Raw genomic sequence first — 20567 nt, 5'->3', positions numbered from 1 at the left:
ATGATTTGCATCTCAGTGACACTGGTGTCCCTTTCACCAGTGCAGTGCTAACTGGTCCTCCTGAGGACCCTACTGGGCTCATGCATTTTGTCCTGTTTTCTTGCTTTTTGTGTAGGAGTCCCATCTCAGGGAGTCCCTGAACCCACATCTGAACCTTTTGGTTGTTTACCCTGCTGCTATGCTAGATTGTGCAATTCAGTTCTGGTGCTAACCAATCAGGGTCGGCCCAGAATCCACTGGTCATGAGCAAACTCCTTCACAGGGCTGACCTCACATCAAATGCCAGCCCAAATTTAGGGCTGTTCAATGTATTACAGATGGAGGGGTTTCTAAACATCTCAGGGTTGATGCTTTCATAGCATTTCTCCCTGAACTCAGGAAAACATTATAACAACAGAGTTAATATAGCAAAAAGATAACAATGTGGGCCGGGTGAAGAGAGAGAGACACATAGGGCTTGGTGAGAGATTGTCTGAAATGTGAAGCTTTATTGCCTGCTCAGGGTGGGGTAAGGATTCACCCCTCTCCTGGGTCCTTCGATGTTTTTCCTCTTTGGGGTTAAGTCCTGTGGCTGGTCCTCAAGGATACCTTCCCTTGGGCTGCAGGAGATGAGGATCACTTCCACCTTGACACTGTACTTTAAACTGCTGAGTGATGGGTCTGAGTCTGTCCTTTTTCTCTTCAGGGCCTCGATGCCACTTGGTAGCAGCCGTCCCATCCCACACACCAGTTGTGATCATCTCCCCTGGAATTATCATACCCAGAGGCAATCTCCCAGCAGTGCATCCCCGGTAGTTCATCCAGGGTCCCCCATAATGAAATATCAGCGATCCCACAGTGGACACATGCCCTGGGGACTGTCAGCCATCCACCTAGCAGCTGTGGTGAGGTGCTCACTGGCTTCCTTGGGAAGTCATCCAACCCCGAAACTACCCTTATGGTTGACTTCCTGGGAATACCTCCAGTATGAACTGTAGGGTATCTTTTTCCAGAAGCAGACTGTGAGATGGTGTTTGAAGAAATTTATTGAGGAAGTGCTCCAAGGAATCCAAGCAGAGCTGGGCAAGACACTGGCAATGATCAGGTTCAATGGGAGACTCAAGCCTGATCCCAGGGAGGCTGTGGCGCACACATGGCAGCACAGAGGTGACCGCAGTATGGGGACCCAGAGATCAGTGTGACAGTAAGACACTGGCTGCCAGCCGTTGCCAGAAGGAAGGTGAATAGCAGTCACCCTTCCCATGTGCAAATCTCTGCAGATGTGGGCAGCTTGGATGTGTGAAGGAGCAGCTTGGGGAAGGGGATCTGAGCGGGGCACCGACAGTACCCACTGCAGTGTTTAAATGCTTCTGAAGAAACACATCAGAATCCGTGGCATGCAGGACATTAGAGATGAAAAGTGAGCGTGAGGTGGGCTAGTGGGCAGAGAGGAGGTGGGAGGCTCTAGGCTCCAAAGCATAGTCAGTGTGGAAGGAGTTCATTAAGGCAAGGGAGGAGCCCCAGACCCACCTCAGAAGGAAGTGGCTTCAGGGAGGGTCCCTGTGGGCAGACTCAGAGCCAGGAGTCAAATGGATGGGGCTTAGTCCAATTCTAGGGTGACTTGGAGTGGGGGCAGCCATTGGGCCATCTGTCTTTGTGTGAGTGTGTGTGTGAGTGTGTGTGTGTGTGTGTGTGTGTGTCTGTCTGTCTGTCCAGGGAGTTAAACTGATGTATGTCTAGACACAAGGCTGCTGGACCTCAGGAGCCAGAGGGTTAGTGCAGGGGGTCCCAGCAAAGGGGCCAACATGGGTCATGACACAAGGGACAAAGAGAGAAAATGAGGAGAACCCATTGAGGGAAGAAGTCACAAGGATGAGGAGGGAGAGTCAGCGATAGGGTGGGGGCAAGTGGAGCTGAGGCAGCAAGTCTTTCTGAAGAGAGAGGGAGTTTGAGCAGGGGGTGTCGGGGTGAGAAGGGGCCTGACCACCAGCCTAGGGGCAGTGTAGGGAGTGAAGAGCCAGCCTAGGGTGGGGAAAAGTGGCAGGGTGTAGAGGTTTCCAGAGGGAGGCCCAGTGTTTTCCAGTATCCTTCTCTGACCAGGGAGAGATTTGGGCAGCATGATCACAAAGAGGGCTTTGGGCAATAGCTTTGCAAGTATGGGTGGGCACAGTATGGAAAAGCAAAATCTCCCCCTCTGTCCTGTATGCGGACTCCAGAGAATTTGTTTGGTAATGAAAATTAGACCCCAGAAGAGGCCAAAAGGAGCCAGGACAGTGGAGGAGGAGAAAGAACTCTGGGACCCAGAAAACGTTGGAAAGTGCCCCGGCCTGAAGTGTGGAAACAGCGTGGGGTTGCGGCAATCCAGACTGTGGGTCCAGGGAGTGCATGGTCCCCGAAGTGTGGAGACACATGGATGTCCCCGGAAAGTGCAGAGCCCCCAAAGTCCTCACAGGTAGGAGGGCAGGGGAATTTAGGACTCAGAAGATGTCAGTGTGTACAGGACACCGTGAAGGTTGCTTCTGTACTGCCGGGGAATTCTTCCTGGCTTAACTCTCTTTTTTTTATGACACCAGCAAAATTTGTCCCTTGAAGGCGTCCCACGCCCAAATAGACTGGTCAGGGCCCCATTTATTGTCAGATTTCTGTCTTCAAAGAGGCCATTTCCACTCTGATCTGCATTTGGTTCCTCCCCTCATCTAGGATGTTCCCACCCAGGGCACCAGGATCTGTCCTGTTCCCACCTGGAGCTTCTCTTTCTGATCAGCAGGTTCTCAAAGAGCCACAGGACTCGACTACGGAATTTCACCCCCTGAATCTCCCCTTTCCCTACACCCAGCAGGCCCCCAGCCCTCAGCTCCCCAGACCCATATTGACCTTCTCCCCCATCTCATGCCCCTCTCCACAGTGAGACCCCTCCTCTCCTCCTCTCCTCAGACACAGGCCAGAGACTCAGCCCAGCACGAGCAGGCGGTGGACACAGAAACAAGCATGAGACCTCAGTCCAGCTAAATCTCACTTTATTTTTTAGTTTCAAGATTCATGTGAGTGTGGGTGTATGCGAATCCGGATCCTGGACTCCAGGGAGTGCTTGATCCCAGCAGCACGGAGACGTGTGCACAGGTGGACGACATCGAGGGTGCAGATCCTCAAGGATTTCTTCCGGGGCAGAGGACTCGGTGAAACAAAGCAAGTGTCCTGATTGAAATTTTCTGGGTCTTGTGGGTGATACCCCAGGAACGTGGCCAGTTCGGGAAAGAAAACCGGAATCTCTTTTTCCTCCCGCAGATGTTATCACAATTGGTAGGATTTATAATTAGCAATGCATCCACATCGCCGCTGCAAATTTGCCGGGAGACATTATTTTTTCAAAAATAACGTGCGATGTTACCTTGTCAGTGTTCTGGATGATCGTGCCGAGATCGTGCTGGATGTATAAGGAGAAATTACACCAGAATCACTTGTGCTGGTGTTGGACGCTTCATCTTGTCGAAGAAATCTGTGACCTTGTTTCGGAAAGCTTGCACATCCAACTTGTTGTATGCAACCGAAAGGGTGGCCTTCAGTAGACATACGAGCGTTGGTTTGATCAGAACTGATGCAATCGGTGTTAAGATGGCCATTGTGTGTTCCGTTCCAGGTGCCGTTAATTGCTGTGATAGGAATTCCATCATCTTGTCTGTCATAAAATCAGCCAGTATATTCACGGCGCTGTTGATGACCGCCTTTTGTACAGAGGAAGTAAGCGAGCCCATAGAAAACGCGATGAGTGTTCCGTTGGTTTCAGTCCAAGGTTAGGACTCTCTTCCTGGAGTCTTTCTCTTGAGAGTTCTCGAGTGAGAGTGACTCAAGTTAGTCCGGAGGGAGTGGTCATGTCCACGGAGGATGTGACGTTCCCAGTGACGAACCTAGTCCTGGCCAATGAGCATGTGACAGGGCAACCCCGGCCATTTTCAGTGCATCGTCACCAAGTTCCAACATGGCGGGAAGCCCTGCCGGGTGACGGACGGTGCAATTGTCAGACGTGGTTAGGGGCAGTTGGAGCCTCACAAGGGGCTGGGGGAGCACAAGGCTGTCTCATTAAAGGGACAAGACTTTACCGGAATCAAGTACACAGGCCTGAAAAGGAGAGTTTTGTCATAAGCTTTTGTATGTGAAGATGGGACATGTTGATGTTTCTGTACCACTGTGGGTGACGGAATAACCCTCACCATCCAACATCCAGGTAATACTCCCTGTGAGGTGTGAAGTTTCGTTTCTGTGGCAAATAGGTTTTACTTTCTTTGGTAGCGACGCAGCCTCACCTGCTGATGAGCCCAGCGGCGGGGATCACCAACCTCGTTCTAAGGACTCAAGCAATGTGTAAGAAGGCCTTAAAAGAGCAGCGGTGGGGACCGGCGCCATCTAGTGGTCACACAGATCTTGGCTCCTGAAGGGCCCGACCAGGCTCCCGATGACGGAGCACCCACCCTGGCTTCCTCCTCAAGGCAGACATTTGTGTCCTCACCTCCTGGCTTTTGTTGTTTTCTTCACAAAGACAGTGTGTGTTTCCTACAGAGAGTCCACACACGCGACATGAGAACTGAGAGATGGCATCTCCCATCTGACTTGTCTTGCTTTTATGGCTACTCACGTTGGACCTGGTCTGGGTCCTCTCAAGACCTGCCCCCGAGGTGGGGTGTTGGAAGCAGAGGTGGGCAGTCAGGTGTGTCCCGGGAGGTTCGGACTGACTGGGGATGAGGAATTTTAGGGCTTGAGTGGGGATTGAGGGTGTCAGATGTGATTTGGTCGTGAGAGGATGTAGTGTCACCATGGAACAGGGTTTTATAGTGGGAGTGGCTTTAGGGTGGGGCTGAGGACTCTGAGTGGGGTGGACCCACCTGTTAAGGGAAGAGCAACTGAGCCGGTGCCGGTGCAGTGAAGTTGAGGGTGCCCTTCTTCCAACTTCAATCGGTGTGAAGGGTGAGATGGGGCCATGAGGGAAGGAGAAGGCTCTTAAAGACACAGATTAGTGTCCTGACATGGGCTTCAGAGGAAACAGCAGATGTCCAGGCCCACATGGACCATGGGAAGGGTCATAAAAGGACTGAGATAAGAGAATCTGGTGATGTCAGGAGGGCTGGAGGGTGGATAGGGTACCGTGGATGCAGAGGCTGGAGCTGGGGGTACTTGGTGATCAAATCTGGGAAGAAGTCTAAGATTAGGAGAGTCAAACTGGAAAAGGTTTTGGGACGGTGTCCTTGTGGACATCCTCTGGTGTCTGCTGTTTCAGCATCTCTTCTCTTGGGAGCCCTACTGTAAAGCACAAACTCTTTTACCGCAAAACCTATGCCAGGTGAGTGAACAAGTTAGCCAAATCTTCAGGCGATGGTGTGAATGTGAAGTGACAGAGGTCGTGACTCCAGGCTGAAAAATAGTGTCAGGGAAGATTGTGGGGGTACATAATGTGAGGTGGGCTTTGAGGGCTGTGCTCCATTTGCTGTTTGTGGAGCCTTCTCCTTCTTTGCTGGCTGGTCACAGTAACCCTTGCACGAGTCTCCAGGTGACAGCTGCATAACAGGAATCAGAGCAGCGCGCCAGATGCAGTGACAGTCTGGGCTGCCTGGACGTGTCTCATCCAGGATGCACCACTACCAGTTTAGGATGGTTGCTTCTCTGCCCACCTGACCTGATGAGTTGGTGTGTCTGATAGAACCCAGATCGTGATGAGAAGCTCTGGCTACCTGGGCACTTCATGTCATATGTTGAGATGGTGTGTCTCTGGGTAGGTTTCAAAAGCTCTCAGGAGCTGGATTGTTTTGTGTTTTTTTTTGCCCCAGAAGGTGTTTCCTTGCTCTGGAATCCAGAGGATCTGGGTCCTACTGCTTTCTTGGGTCATGTCAGAGGGTCCACACAGTATCTGTCCTCCTTCTAAATATTGGAGGCCAAAATATTTCACAGGTGGAGCACATGTGTGATTGGTCACAGATGGCTGTGGTCCTGCGGACCATGGAAACCTCACACTTTGCTTTAAATTCTGATAATGAAGCTCATCCTGTCACTGACGTCATGATCATTGGATGTCTCTGTTGTCACTTATGCCATTGTCATCCATCTTCAGTGTTTGCAGGCATCGTGTGTTCCACCCTTCAGAGTGCTATTCCCTAGTAAGGTCCTCAGAATACCTCCCATTTCTTGTTCTTCATGTCTGATTATCATGCTATTTTCAATGCAGCATAGCAACATGATATTCTGCAAAATGTTTACCTGGGCCAGGCACTTCACCCATCTGTCTGCTTCACACACTCTTTTGTACACTCTGGCCTGCTCTGCCAGACCTTCTCCTCTGCCCTGGGCCCTCAGCTTTCTCTACTCACTGGGATTTTAGGCTGCTCCCCCAACATGGGTCCTCCAGGGCTCAGGGACCACAATAATAACCAAAAACTTAAGGCTGGAAAAGCTCATGGGAAACATGGTGATTTGAGATGGGAACCCAGGTCAGTAATTTTACACCTGTGCCAATCCTCTGGCTGGCCAGAAAACCTGGCATTGTAGCCAGACCAAGGCCAGGTACACACAAGCATGTCCACCTCCTCAAGGACCCCTCCCACAGGCTCCTTCTGAGAGTTCCCACATCAGTCTCCCCACCCCGTCTCTTCCACCCAAATTCCTAGAGCTGTGAGTTCTGTTATAGTAGCCATGCACCTATGTGGCCTCGGAGCATTTGCAGTGTGGCTAGTCTGAATTCAGAGGTGCTGCAGGTTTAAAATACATAAAAAATTTCAAAGGCCTAGTATGAAAATAAGAATTTAAGGTAACAGAATTTTTCCTTGATCACATGATGAATTGATAATGAATATACTGGTTCCATGAAATATATCATTTAAATTATTTCACTTTTCTCTGTTTACATTTTCAATATGGCTGTTAGAAATTTTAAAAGTTACATATGAGTCTTGGTTGTACTTCTATTGGGTGCTCACCGGCTGTGATGGTGTGCTTCCACAAGGTGGCACCAACACACATTTCTGGAGGCACACCAGGAAAGGAAGAGCTTGGACAGAGTGGGGTGGGACCAGTGTGTGAGGCCCTTTGATGCAGTAGGAGCTTATAGAGGATGGTGAGACATGCCATTCCCACACTGGGCCCTCCTATGAGGGGTAAACTGCAAGTTCTGGTGAGCAGGAGAGAGGCAGTGTGATAGGCTGAGTAGAGACCTCCAAATATATCCATGCTGTAATTGTAATTCTAGGAACCTGTGAATGTTCCCTTTTATGATAAAAGAGACTTTATATTTTATCATAAAGTGATGTGATGAAATCAGATGTGATGAAATAAATGCTCTTGAGATGGGGAGATTATCCTAGACTATCTGGGTGGGCCCTCATTGGAACCCCAGGTGTGCCTAGAAGACAGAGGCAAGGGAGAGAGACCACGATGGTGGACTAGAGGCAACTTCCACACGCCACTCAAACAGAGAGGATCCAATGTGGAGAGTATATGTTCATCTTAAGATGGCTCCTCTAGAGAGCACTGGTAATCAATAGAGAAGCAATGAGAGGCACCCAAAGTGAAGGAGAGGGAAGTAGTGTGAATTGCTTGGTAGGACTGGAATTACCCTGGGCAGGTGCCCACATGTGGGAAGAGGCAGGCAAGGGAAACCTAGGGCTCCACACTGCCCCCACGGCCATGGTAATCTGAGCTACAAGAGGGCCCATCCACTTCCACAGGTCTGGACTGATACAAGGAGGTGCAATGACATTGCTTCAGAGAGAAGGCACAGTAGGGCCCTGCTGGCTTCTGAACCCTGGGTTCTATAGCCAGCACCATTCTGAGTGCTTAGCCCCAGAGAAGTACATCTTCCTGGAGTGCAGCCCCACTGTTGCCCCATCGTCATCACTGCTGGCAGGCCAGGGAGGGAGCTGGGAGACTGAGCACTCTCACCCCCCTGAGGACAGGGTGCTGCATGTCAGTGCCGCTACCAGGGATATGTTGGAGCAAATGTAGTGAACATTTGTTTTTAAAACACCTCTTGAGTAGTACCTATTGTGTTTGTGCACTCGTTCTGTTGAGGAAAGAGGTAAAAGAATCCCAGAGTGAGAAGGAGTAGCTGTTCCTATATCAGAAAAAATAGACTTTAAATCCAGAACTATTAACAGAGACAAAATTGGTCATTATATAATGATAGAGGGATTGATTCAACAACAAGAATAACAATGCTAAGTATATATGCATGAAACACAGGAGCTCCCACCTTTATAAAACTAATAATATTTGGCTTAAGGAAAGAAATAAACAATAATATCATGAATATGCAGAGACTTCAACATTCCACTAACAAAACTAGACTTATCAATGCGACAGACTATCAACAGAGAAAAACTGGATTTAAATGGGCCTCTAGAATAAATGGGTCTAACAAGAGATAAACCAAAATCTAAATCAAACAGACTTAACAGACATTTATAGAACATCTTCTACCACAAAACTACAGAATACACATTCTTTTCAGTAGCAAATGGGGCATTCTCCAGGATTAATCATATCTTAGGCCCAAAACAGGTCTCAACAAATTCAAAACAATTGAAATCATACCATGTATCTTGTCAGACCACAGCAGAATAAAACCAGAAATATACTCCAAAAAGAACTCTCAAAACTACACAGATACTTGTAAAATAAGCAGCCTGCTGCTGAATGATCCTCGGGTCAATGATAAAATCAAGATGAAATTTCAATTTTTTTTGTATTGAATGACAAAAATGACACAAGTTATCAAAATCTCTGGGTTGCAGAAAAAGCAGAGCTAAGAGGGAATCTCATAGATCCCAATGCCTACATAAAAAAGACAGAAAGACCACAAATTACCAACTTCATATTATGCCTCAAGGACATAGAAAACTAAGAACAAACCAGACCCAAATCTAGCAGAAGAATAGAAATGGCAAGAATCAGAGCAGAAATAAATGAAATGGAAACAAACAAAAAATCCCCACAGTACAGAGGATTGATGAAACAAAAGTCGATTGACTACTTGCTAGATTAACCAGGAAAAGAAGAGAAAGGATTCAAATAAGCTCAATCACAAATGAAAAAGGAGACATCAGAACCAATACTGCAGAAGTACAAAATATCATCTGAGACTACTATGAAAATCTCTATGCACACAAACAAGAAAATCTAGAGGAGATGGATGAATTTTTGGAAATGCGCATTTCCCAAGCTTGAATCAGGAAGAAATGAAAATCCATAGCAAAGCAGCAATGAGGAGCAAGATTGAAACAGTAATAAAACATCCTGCAACAACAACAAGGAATCCCAGCACCAGATAGGTTCACAGCTGAATTCTACCAGAACTACAAAGAGCTGGTACCTATCCTACTGAAACTGTTCCATAATATTGAGAAGGAGAAAATCCTCTTTAACTCATACTTCAAAGTCAAGAAAATACTGGTGAGCCGAATCCAACAGCACATCAGAAAAATAATTCACTATAATGAAGTGAGTTTATCCCAGGGATGCAAGCATGGTTACCGTACACAAATCAATTAATGTGATTCAGCTCATAAACAGAATTAAAAACAAAAATTATATGATCATTTCAATAGATGTAGAAAAAGCATTCAATAATATCCAGCATATCTTCATGTTGAAAACCATGAACAAGCATAGAGGGAACATACCTCAAAATAATTAAAGCCATTTATAGCCCTAAATCAAGCCATGTATCCAAAACATCTGTACTTCCTTAATGTTTTGAAATAAAAAAGGTAAAGTAGTTGTAAAATACCATATCTGGGAAAAAATTCAGAAGCAATTAAATCATCAAAAGAGTTTGAATTAGAAGGATATAAATTTCAAAATATTATAATTTAGTGATTTCTAAGGGTTCAAATAGCATCATGTTTCATAATCTGTTTTAAATTCAATATTATTCCAATAAAAGTATTTTAAACTAATTGAACCAATAAAAAAGCCATATATGGCACACTCACAGCCAACATCATACTGAATGGGGAAAAGTTCTTTTTTTTTTCTTGTCACAGAGTCTCGCTATGTTGCCTGGGCTAGAGTGCTATGGCGTCAGCCTAGCTCACAGCAACGTCAAACTCCTGGGCTCAAGTGATCCTACTGCCTCAGCCTCCCGAGTAGCTGGGACTACAGGCATGCGCCACCATGCCTGGATAATTTTTTATGTATATATTTTTAGTTATCCAGCTAATTTCTTTCTATTTTTAGTAGAGACGGGGTCTCACTCTTGCTCAGGCTGGTCTCGAACTCCTGACCTCGAGCTATCCTCCCATCTCGCCCTCCCAGAGTGCTAGGATTACAGGCGTCAGCCACCGTGCCCAGCCTGAATGGGGCAAACTTGATGGCATTCCCTTTAAGAACTGCAACAGGACAAAGATGCCCCCTGTCACCACTTCTATTCAACACACTACTGAACGTCCTAGTCAGTGCATTCAGGCAAAAGAAAGAAATAAAGGTCATCCACATCAGAGAAGAGGAGGTCAAACTATGCCTGTTTTTTGATGATTTGATCTTATATCTAGAAAACTCTAAGGACTCCTCCAAAGGACTCTGGGAATTGATAAATAAATTCAGGAAAGATTCAGGTTACAAAATTAATGTACATAAGTCACTAGCATTCCTATGCACTAATAGCAGCTGCACTGAGAATCAAATCAAGAACCAAATACAATTCATGATAGATTAAGAAAAACCTAGGAATATTCTCAATCAAAGAGATGAAACATCTCTACAGGAACAAATATAAAACGCTGATGAAAGAAATTATAGATGACACAATAAATGGAAAAAAATCCCATGCTCATGTAGTCAAAAGAATCAATATTGTTAAGATATCCATTTTGCCCAACATGATTTACAGATTCAATGCAATTCCCAGCAAAATACCAATATCATTTCCCTCATAATTAGTAAAAACCATCCTATATTTCATATGGAATCAAAAAGGAGCCTAAACACAGAAAACACTCTAAGTAAAAAATACAAATCTCCAAAAGCATCACATGATACTTTAAACTGTTGAGTGATTGGTATGAGTCTGTCCTTATTTCTTTTCAATGCATCAATGCCCCATGTTAGCAGCCATCCAATTTTGCACATCTGTTTTTGTCATTTCCCCTAGAATTATCAAGTCCAGAGATGACATAGCAGCAGTGCATCCCCTGTAGTTCATCCAAGATCAACCAAAGTGAAATATCAGTGATCCCACAATGACCCACGACTGGGGATTGTCAGCCTTCCACCTAGCAGTTGTGATGAGGTGCTCACTGGCTTCCTTGGGGAGTATTCAATTCTCAAAATTGTCATTAGAGTTAGCATCCTAGGACTACTTCCAGTACCAACTGTTGCATCTCTTTTTGTAGAAGCAAACCATGAGATGGTGTTTAAAGAGAATCACAGAGGAGCGTTCCAGGGAATCCAAGCCGAGCTGGGCAAGGAACCTGGCAATGATCAGGTTCAATGGGAGAATTAAGCCTGATCCCACAGAGGCTTGGGAGTATACACTGCAGCACAGAGGTGACCTCAGTTTGGGGACCCTTAGATCTGTGTGCCAGTGAGACACCGGCTGTTGGCTGTGTTCAGAAAGGGGGTGAGAGCCCTGCAGCTGAGGGCAAAACTCTGCAGATGTGGGCACCTGGGAGGTGTGAAGGAGTAACTTGGGGACGTGGATATGAGCAGTGCACCAACAGTATCCACTGCAGTGTGTAAATACTTCTGAAGAAACAATTCAGAATCTGTGTGATGCAGGACATTAGAGGTGGACAGTGAGGACAGAGAGAATGGGGTCCTGGTCAGTGGGGAGATGGGAAGTTGGAAGGCTCCAAAGCATAGTCAGTGTGAAAGGAGTTCATTAAGGGAAGAGAGAAATCCCAGGGCCGCCTCAAAAGGAATTGGCTTCAGGGAGGCCCCTTGTGGACACATTCAGAGCCAGGACTCAAAGGCAGTGGGCTTAGTCCAATTCCAGTGTGATTTGGGGTAGGGGCAGCCACTGGGCCATTTATGTGTGTGTGTGTGTGTGTGTGTGTGTGTGTGTGTCCAGAGAGTTAGAATGATGCATATCTAGACAAAAATCTGCTGGGCCTCAAGACCTAGAGGGTTAGTGCAGGGGGTTCCAGTAAATAGGCCAATACTGTTCTTGGCACAAAGGATAAAGGTGAGAGACAGGTGAGAATCCCAGTAAGGAAAGAATTCACAAGTTTGAGGAGGGAGAAGTCAGCAATATGGCGGAGGCATTTGAAGCTGAGGCAGCAAGTCTTTCAGGAGAGGTTGAGCAGCGGGCTGTTCGAGCAGGGGAGGGGCCTGGCCACCAGCCTGGGGGAGGGTGGGGAAGAAGGGCCCGCCTTGTATGAGTAATAGAGAAAAGCAATAGAGGTTTTCAGAGGGAGGGCCAGTGTTTCCCGGAGTCCGGCTCTGACCAAGGAGGGCTTTGGGTGGGGTAGTTATAGCATCACAATTATGGGTGGGAACACAGTGGAAAAGCACAGGCTCCACCTTTGTCACGTAGGAGGACAGCAAGAAGATTTGTTAGTTAATAAAAGTTAGTTATACCCCGGCAGAGGCCAAATAGGAGCCTGGGCTGGGGAGGAGGATGAGGCCCAGGGCCCAGAAACCCTCGGAAGGTGCACAGATCGGACGCGTGGAAACAGTGAGTGTGGGTAGGCAGGAGTCCAGACCCTGGAGTCCAGGGAGTGCTGGAGCCTAGAAGTGTGGAGATGTGTGCACAGCGCTGGAGAGTGACGAGCCCCAAGAATACAGCGAGAGAGGAGCGACAGAGGAGTCTAGGACTCAGAATATGTCAGAGTACGCAGTGTCTTTCCAGGGTCGCTTTTACACTGACAGAGTATTTCCCATCCTCAGAGCTTCACTTTTTTTCTGACACAAGCAAAATTTGCCCCTTGAAGTCTTCCCGCCCCCAAACAGACTGCTCGTGGCCCTATTTATTGCCTGACCTCAGTCTTCAGAGGCCATTTCCACACTGATCTGCCGTGAATTCCTCCCCTCACTTAGGAAGAGTCCTCCAAGGCACCAGGTCTGTCCTTGTTCCCCCCTGGAGCTTCTCTTTCCACAGGATTGGACTGTGGAATTTCATTCTCTGAAATCTCCCCATTCTGTACACCAAGCACCCCAGATCCCATGGAGATCTCCTCCCCATCTCATGGTTCTCTCCACATTGAGACCCCTCCCCTCCTCAAATACAGTCCAGAGACTCACCCCAACAGGATCAGGCGGTCAGCAGAGAAACAGGCATGAGACCTCAGTCCAGCTAAGTAACACGTTATTTCCGCAGTTTCAGGACGTTTATCTTTGTTGAGAAGGTGGGGCTGCTGAAAAATGCAGGATCCTAATCGAAATTTCCTGCCTATTGTGGGTGGTAACACAGGAAATGTGGCCAGTTCAGGAAAAAAAACAGGAATCTCTTTTTGTTCCCGAAAATATTATAATAATGTGCAGCATTTATAATTAGTAGCCAGGAGACATCATATTTTAAAATATGATCCGCGATAGTACCTTTTTAGGTTTCTGGATGATCATGCAGAGACTGTGCTGGATCTATCAGTAGAAATTACAGCACAATCCTTTTTTTTTTTTTTTTTGAGACAGAATCTTAACTTTGTTGCCAGGCTAGAGTGCCATGGCGTCAACCTAGCTCACAGCAAACTCAAACTCCTGAGCTCAAGTGATCCTTCTGCCTCAGCCTCCCAAGTAGCTGGAACTACATGGAACTACATACGTGCACCACCATGCCTGGCTAATTTTTTCTATATATTTTTAGTTGTCCAGCTAATTTCTTTCTATTTTTTTAGTAGAGACGGGATCTTGCTCTTACTCAGGCTGGTCTCGAACTCCTGACCTCGAGTGATCCTCCCACATTGGCTTCTCAGAGTGCTAGGATTACAGGCGTGAGCCACTGTGCCTGGCCGACACCACAGTCCTTTTTGCTGGTTTTAGATGCATCATCTTCTTGAAGAAATATGTGACCTTGTTTTGGAAATGTTTCATGTCCAAGCCATTGTGTGCAACTTAAATTGTGGTGTTCAGCTTGTACAGAAGCATTATTTTGATTAGAAATGTTAAAGTTGAGCTTAAGATTATGATTGTGTGTTCTATTGCATGTGCTATTAATTGATCTGTTAGGAATTTCCTCATCTTGTCCATGAGAGAATTAGCCACTTTATCCACAACGATTTTTGTGATCTTGTGTCTTATTAGTGAAATAACCACATCCACTGAAAATGTAAGGAATGTTCTGTTGATTTCAGTCCAGGTTAGGTTAGGCCTCTATTCCTGGAGAATCATTCCTCTTCTAGAAGAAATCAGTGAGAGTGACTCATGTTAATCCTGGAGGAAGTGGTCCTTTCCATGGAGGATGTGGGATTCTTAGTGATGGGACCTGGTCCTGGCCCTGGCCAATGAGCATGTGACACGGCAACCAGTGCCATTTGCAGTGCATTGTCACCACTTCCCAATATGATGGGCAGCCCTGCTGGCTGACGGTGCCAATGTCAGAGGTGGTGACAGGAAGCAGGAACCTCACATCGGGCTGGGGGAGCACAAGGAGGTCTGACTAAGGGGACAAGACTTTACCAGGATCAAGTACACAGGCCTGAAAGGAAAGTTTTGTCATAAGCTTTTGTATATGAACATGGGACACACTGCCATTTCTGTATCGCTGTGGTTGAAAGAATAAGCCCCGCTGCCCAATATCTGGGGAGTACTTGCTGTGAGCTGTGAAATTTCCTTTCTGTGGCCAAATGGTTTTACTTTCTATGGCACCAATGTAGCCTGAAGGGCTCCTGAGCCAGGTGGCACTGATCACCAACCTTGTTCTAATGACACCCAAGTAATGTGTAAGAAGGCCTTAAAAGAGCAGTGGTGTGGGCGGGTGCCGTCTAGTGAACACACAGATCTTGGCTGCTGTCAGCCCTGAATGACCACGCCAGGCACCTGACCCAGCATCTACCCTGGCTTCCTCCTGAAGGCAGACATTTGTGTCCTCACCTCCTGGCTTTTGATGTTTTCTTCGCAAAGACAGTGTGTGTTTCCTACAAAGAGTCCACACACACGACATGAGAACTGAGACACAGCATCTCCCATCTGACTTGTCTTGCTTTTATGGCTACTCACGTTGGGTCTGGTCTGGGTCCCCTCAAGTCCTCTCCACCAGGTGGGGTGCTGAAACCAGAAGTGGGCAGTGAGGTGTGGCCTGGAAGGATGGGGTTCACTGGGGATGAGGAATTTTAGAGCTTGAGTGGGGATTGGGGATATTCTATGTCATTTGATATTAAGAGGATGAAGTGGAACCGTGGAGCAGGGCTTTATAGTGGGAGTGGCTTTAGGGTTGGGGACTCTGAATGGTGGACTCAGGTGGTGGACCCTGAGCTGGTGCAGTGAAGTTGAGGGTTACCTTCTTCCAACATCAATGGTAGTGAAGGGTGAGATGTGGACATGAGGGAAGGATAAGATTCTTGAAGACACAGATTAATGTCCTGACATGGGTTCCAGAGGAAACACTAGATGTCCAGGCCCACATAGGCCATGGGAAGGACCACAGAGGGACAGAGATAAGAGAATCTGGTGAGGTCAGGGGGCTAGAGAGCCAGGAGGGATGGAAGATGGATAGGGTATCATGGATGCAGAGGCTTGAGCTGGATGTACTTGGTGATCAAAGCAGGACAGAAGACTAAGATTAGGAGAGTCACAGAGAAAAGTTTCTGGGACTGTGTCCTTGGGGACATTCTCTGGAGTCTGACGTTTTCAGCATTGCTTGGGAGCACTGCGGAAAAGCACAAATGCTTTTACCCCAAAACTTATGTCAGGTGAGTGAACAAGTTCACCAGATCTCTAGGCAATTTGTGTGAACAGGAAGTGACAGAGCTCGTGACTCCAGGCTGAAGAGTAACGTCAGGGAAGATCGTGGTGGTGTGGGAGGGGTGGTGGGTATTGAAGGCTGAGTTCAATTTGCTGTTTGCTACCTTAATCACAATTTGCTGTTTGTGGAGACTTGTCCTTCTTTGCTGGCTGGTCACGGTAACCCCTCCACGAGTCTCCAGGTGACAGCTGCATAACAGGAATCAGAGCAGAGTGCCAGACGCAGTGACAGTCTGGGCTGCCTGTCCTTGTCTCATCCAGGATGCACCACTACCGTTTTAGGATTGATGCTTCTCTCCCCACCTGACCTGATGAGTTGGTGGGTCCGAAAGAACCGAGATCATGATGAGAAACTCTGGTTACCTGGGCACTTTATGTCCCATGTTGAGATTGTCTGTCTCTGGGAAGGCTAGAAGCCTCCCAGGAGATGTTTTTTGTTGCTCCAGAAGGTGTGGCCTTGCTCTGAAACCCTAGGGGTCTTGTGTCCTAGTACTTTCTAGTGTCATGCCAGAGGATCCACATAGCATCTTTCATCCTTCTAACTATTGGAGGCCTAAATATTTCACAGGTGGAGGACAGGACCAATCACAGATGGATGTGGCCCTGTGGGCCACACTTTGATTTAACTCGCTGATAAGTGAAGTTTATTCTGTCAGTGATGTCATCGTCATCATTAGATGTCTCTCTTCTCATGGATGCCAATGTCATCAATGATCAGTGTTAGCAGGCATTGAATTCCACCCTTTAGAGCACCGTTTCCTAGTAAGGCATTCAGAATACTTGCAATTTCCTAGTAAGGCATTCAGAATACTTGCAATTTCTTGTTGTTGAAGTTGATTTTCATGCTATTTTCAATGCATCAATCCATCTCCCAGCCCTTAGGAGGCTCTCAGTATCATCCTGTGGTGAACAATCCAACCCCAGAAAGTATCCTTCAGGTTGGGTTCTTTGGATCTCTGTGGTACCAACTGTGGGGTCATGTTCCCTAGGAGCAGAGCATGAGATGCAGATTCAAGAGGTGTGTTGAGGGAGTGCCCAATGGACTCAGACAGAACAGGGCAAACAAATCAGCAATGATCTGGTTTGTTGGACACTGGTTAAGGTTAAGCCTGAAACTATGGAGGTCTGTGTCTTACGCTACAGCACAGAGTTGGCCTCACTTTGGGGTTTTCAGATCCCTGTGCCAGTCATTCCTTGGCTGCTGCCTGTTCTCAGGAGGTAGGTGGAGGGCAACCACCTGTGTCAGGTGGATCTGATTCATCTGAGGGAAAGTCTCTTAAGAAGGCTTGTTTGGGGGTTGAACCCACAGCTCAAGGAAGGTGATCTGAGTTGGATCCCAGTGGCATTCCCTACAGAGGATCAATCCTTTTAAAGAGAGAAATCAAATGCTTTGGTTGTTGGGTTGCTTATGCTTACGAAGTGAGAGGTTAAGAGTTTAGGTTACAGTTTAATTCTGATATTCCCAGAGTTTATTTACATAAGCATTTGGAGTTCAATAAGTTTTAGTCTCAAGTCAGTATGCAGCCCTCTTTTGTCTGATTTTGACCATTACATAAATAGAAGGGCAGTATATCTTTTAACATTTTAGTATGAAAAATTTTGAGCATATAGTCTTACAGTCATGTACTCACCACAGAAAGAAGAGTGTCATCATTGCCCTCTGTCTGATTCTGTCCATCTCTCTCTGTCCCTTTCTCTCTATGTCTTACTCCATTTGTGCTGACCTAATACAATACCTGAGACTGGGTTTTTTAATAAGATCAGTAATTTATTTTTCCCAGTTCTGGAGGCTGGAACATCCAAGATCAAGTTTCTAGCAGGATTAGTTGTCTGGTGTGGGTCTGGTTTCTGCTTCCAAGATGGTACCTTAATCACTATGTCCTGACATGGCAAAAGATGCACGTGCAAACGGACCAAACTCCACCTGTGATGCCTTTCTATGAGGACACCTAATCTCACCTCCTGGGTGGAGCCTCATGACCTGATTTTCTCCTGAAGGCTTCACCTCATAATACTGTCACATCAGCCATTACATTCAACACCTGAATTTGGAGGGAACACATTCAAACCATAGCAACCCGTTTATCTGTCTATTTTTCTGTCTATGTATTGGTCTATCTATCCATCTATTATTTTTTGTTCTTTCAAAATAAATTACTGACTTCACAATATGAGTCCTAAGTTGTTCAGTCTGCCTCATTTCAGAAGGTGAGCATTCCTTCGTGTACCCTTATTCCATTAGTGCACCTAAGAGAATTGTAACTTTCTGATATTGTCTAATACCCAGTCTACCTTCAATCTTCTCCACCTGTTTGTGGGAATTTGTAACTGCAGTAGGAGGAGACTAATACTCCCGTGTTGCCTAAAGACTATGTTAAAAATGTATTTTAATAGCTTTATTTAGTTATAACTCACACATCCATACAATTTACTCGTATACAATATACCATTCAATCCTTGAAGAATATTCACAAGGTCATGCAACTATCATTACTAAGCAGTTGTTAAATATTTTCATAATCCCAAAAAGTCCTCCATCAGAGTTTGCTGTAACCCCTCCATGTACTCTCCCAGACCCTCCAAACCCTTTCAAGCACTTATGGATGTTCAGTCTCTATGGACAGAATGGTTTCTACTTTGTCTATTCTGGGCATTTCATTTGTGGAATCATTAACTGTGTGCCCTTTGTATCTGGCAACTTCTTTGCATAATGCTTTCAAGATTCATATATATTAGATCATGAATAGTTCTCTATTCCTTGCCATGACGGAATAATATTCCATTGTATAGATATGCCACATTTTGTTTTTCATTCAACAATCAACGAGTCTTTGTGTTTTTTCCAATCTTTGGCCATTGTGAATAATGTTGCTAGGTACAATTTTTTTTTGAGACAGAGTCTTGCTCTGTCACTCCAGCTAGAGTACAGTGACATCATCATAGCTCAGTGCAACACCCAAGTCCTAGGCTTAAGTGATCCTCCTGCCTCAGCTTCCTGAGCAGCTGGGACTACAGGTGCATTCCACCATGCATAGCTAATATATTTTTTGTAGAGACAGAGTCTCGTTATTGCTCAGGCTGGTCTCCAACTCCTGAGGTCAAGCGTTCCTTCCACCTCATCCTCCTAGAGTGCTAGGATTACAGGTGTGAGCCACTGCACAATTTTTTTTTTCCATACATGTTTTCATTTCCTCTGAGTATATATCCAGGATTAGAACTGCTGTATCATACGATAATTCTATGTGAAAATATTTAAGGTACTACCAGATTGTTTTACAAAATGGCTGCACCATTCTGCATTCTCAGCAACAGTGTACGTGGCATTCTTTTCCCCTGCATTCTCTCCAATACTTGTTGTTATCTGTCCTCATTATTATAGTCATCCCAATGAATGTGAAGCAATATCACATTGTAGTTTTTTACTTGCATTTCAGGTATGGCTAATAATGTTGAGCACCTTTTAAAGCACTTACTGGCTATTTGCATATCTTTTATGGAAATTTTTCTATTCGGATCCTTTGTCTATTTTTAAATTGGGTTATTTGTGGGTTTTTTTTTTTTTTACTATTGTGATGTGCACATTTTCTATGTATTCTAGATACAAGTCCTTTATTGGATATGTGCTTGCCAAAAATGTTCTTCCATTTTGTGTGTTCCTTTCTTAACTTTTAATTGAGATCCCTTGAAGGACAAAGGTTTTACATTTCGGTGGACTTGAGTTTACCTATGTTTTCTTTTGTTGCCTGTTCCCAAATATATTTTGTACCATTTTTTTCTAAAGCTCTCTAAACTCTAAGAGTGGGTCCCAAATTGTATGTAAGTTTAATCTAGAAGAGTACTTTTTTTCCTAGAACATTGACTGTGTGTCAGGAACATGCTTGTCATCTTTGGGGACCATATCTAGGTCTGTCAGTTTTCTCGTTTCTTGCTTCTCTGTGTCTCCCCGCTTTGTAAACTGGAGCTGAAGTGTAGAATCACTGGGCTTCACTGCAGAGGTTGGAGGAGTCCACCTATTGGTGCATCTCTGGGCATCACTGAAAATGGATCAGGGCCTGTACCTGGGGTTCACACTGCCTGTAATGAGCAGAATACTGGCTCCCCTCCCCCAAATTAAGTACACATCCAACACCCAGAACTTGTGAATTTGAACTCACTTAGGAAAAGGTTCTTTGCAGCTGTATTTAAGTTAAATATTTCAAGATGAGGTCATTCTGGATTATCTAAGTGGGTCATAAATCCAATGAGAAGTGTCCTGGTAGGCGACAAAAAAGGAGAAAACACACAGAAGGGAAGGCCATGTGAATATGGCGGCAGAGATTGGAGTGATGCAGCCACCAACCAAAGAGTGAGGACAGCCACCAAAAGATGGCAGAGGCAGGGAAGGGAATCTCTCTTATAACTTCTGGAGAGAGCACAATCCTGAAAGCACATGGATTTACTGTTTCTGGCCTCGAGGATGATAAGAGAATGTCTTTCTTGCTTTAAGCCACCCAGTGTGTAGTCGTTTGTTATGACAGCTGGGAGAAATCAACACACTTTCTGGAGGACAAGGAGACCCTCCATCAGTATGACTTGGAGAGCCCTGTTCTTCTTTTCTGCATTGTGTAGTCTTTGCTCCTTTATCAAAGTTCAAGCTGACTATATTTGTGCTGGTCTATTTCTGGGCTCTCTGCTCTGTTAAATAATTGATCTTTGTGTTCTCTCATAAACAC

The 20567-nt window shown here is 45.8% G+C and overlaps 1 protein-coding gene across 2 annotated transcripts in view; it reads right to left on the bottom strand.

Moving 5' to 3' along the window:
• The window catches only part of DMAC2 (distal membrane arm assembly component 2), a 50911-nt gene extending 37635 nt beyond the window's left edge, over positions 1-13276 (bottom strand). For both annotated transcript variants that reach the window (XM_045531616.1, XM_045531617.1), the window contains exon 1: positions 13198-13276. The gene's annotated coding sequence lies outside the window, so the exon portion shown is untranslated. The remainder of the gene's footprint in view (positions 1-13197) is intronic.
• Between the last annotated feature and the right edge of the window lie 7291 nt (positions 13277-20567).

This window comes from Lemur catta, chromosome 19 (assembly GCF_020740605.2).
Source record: "Lemur catta isolate mLemCat1 chromosome 19, mLemCat1.pri, whole genome shotgun sequence".
Lineage (NCBI taxonomy): Eukaryota > Metazoa > Chordata > Mammalia > Primates > Lemuridae > Lemur > Lemur catta.
The sequence above is the reverse complement of the archived record's forward strand: the minus strand, read 5'-3'. Positions and strand labels throughout refer to the sequence as shown.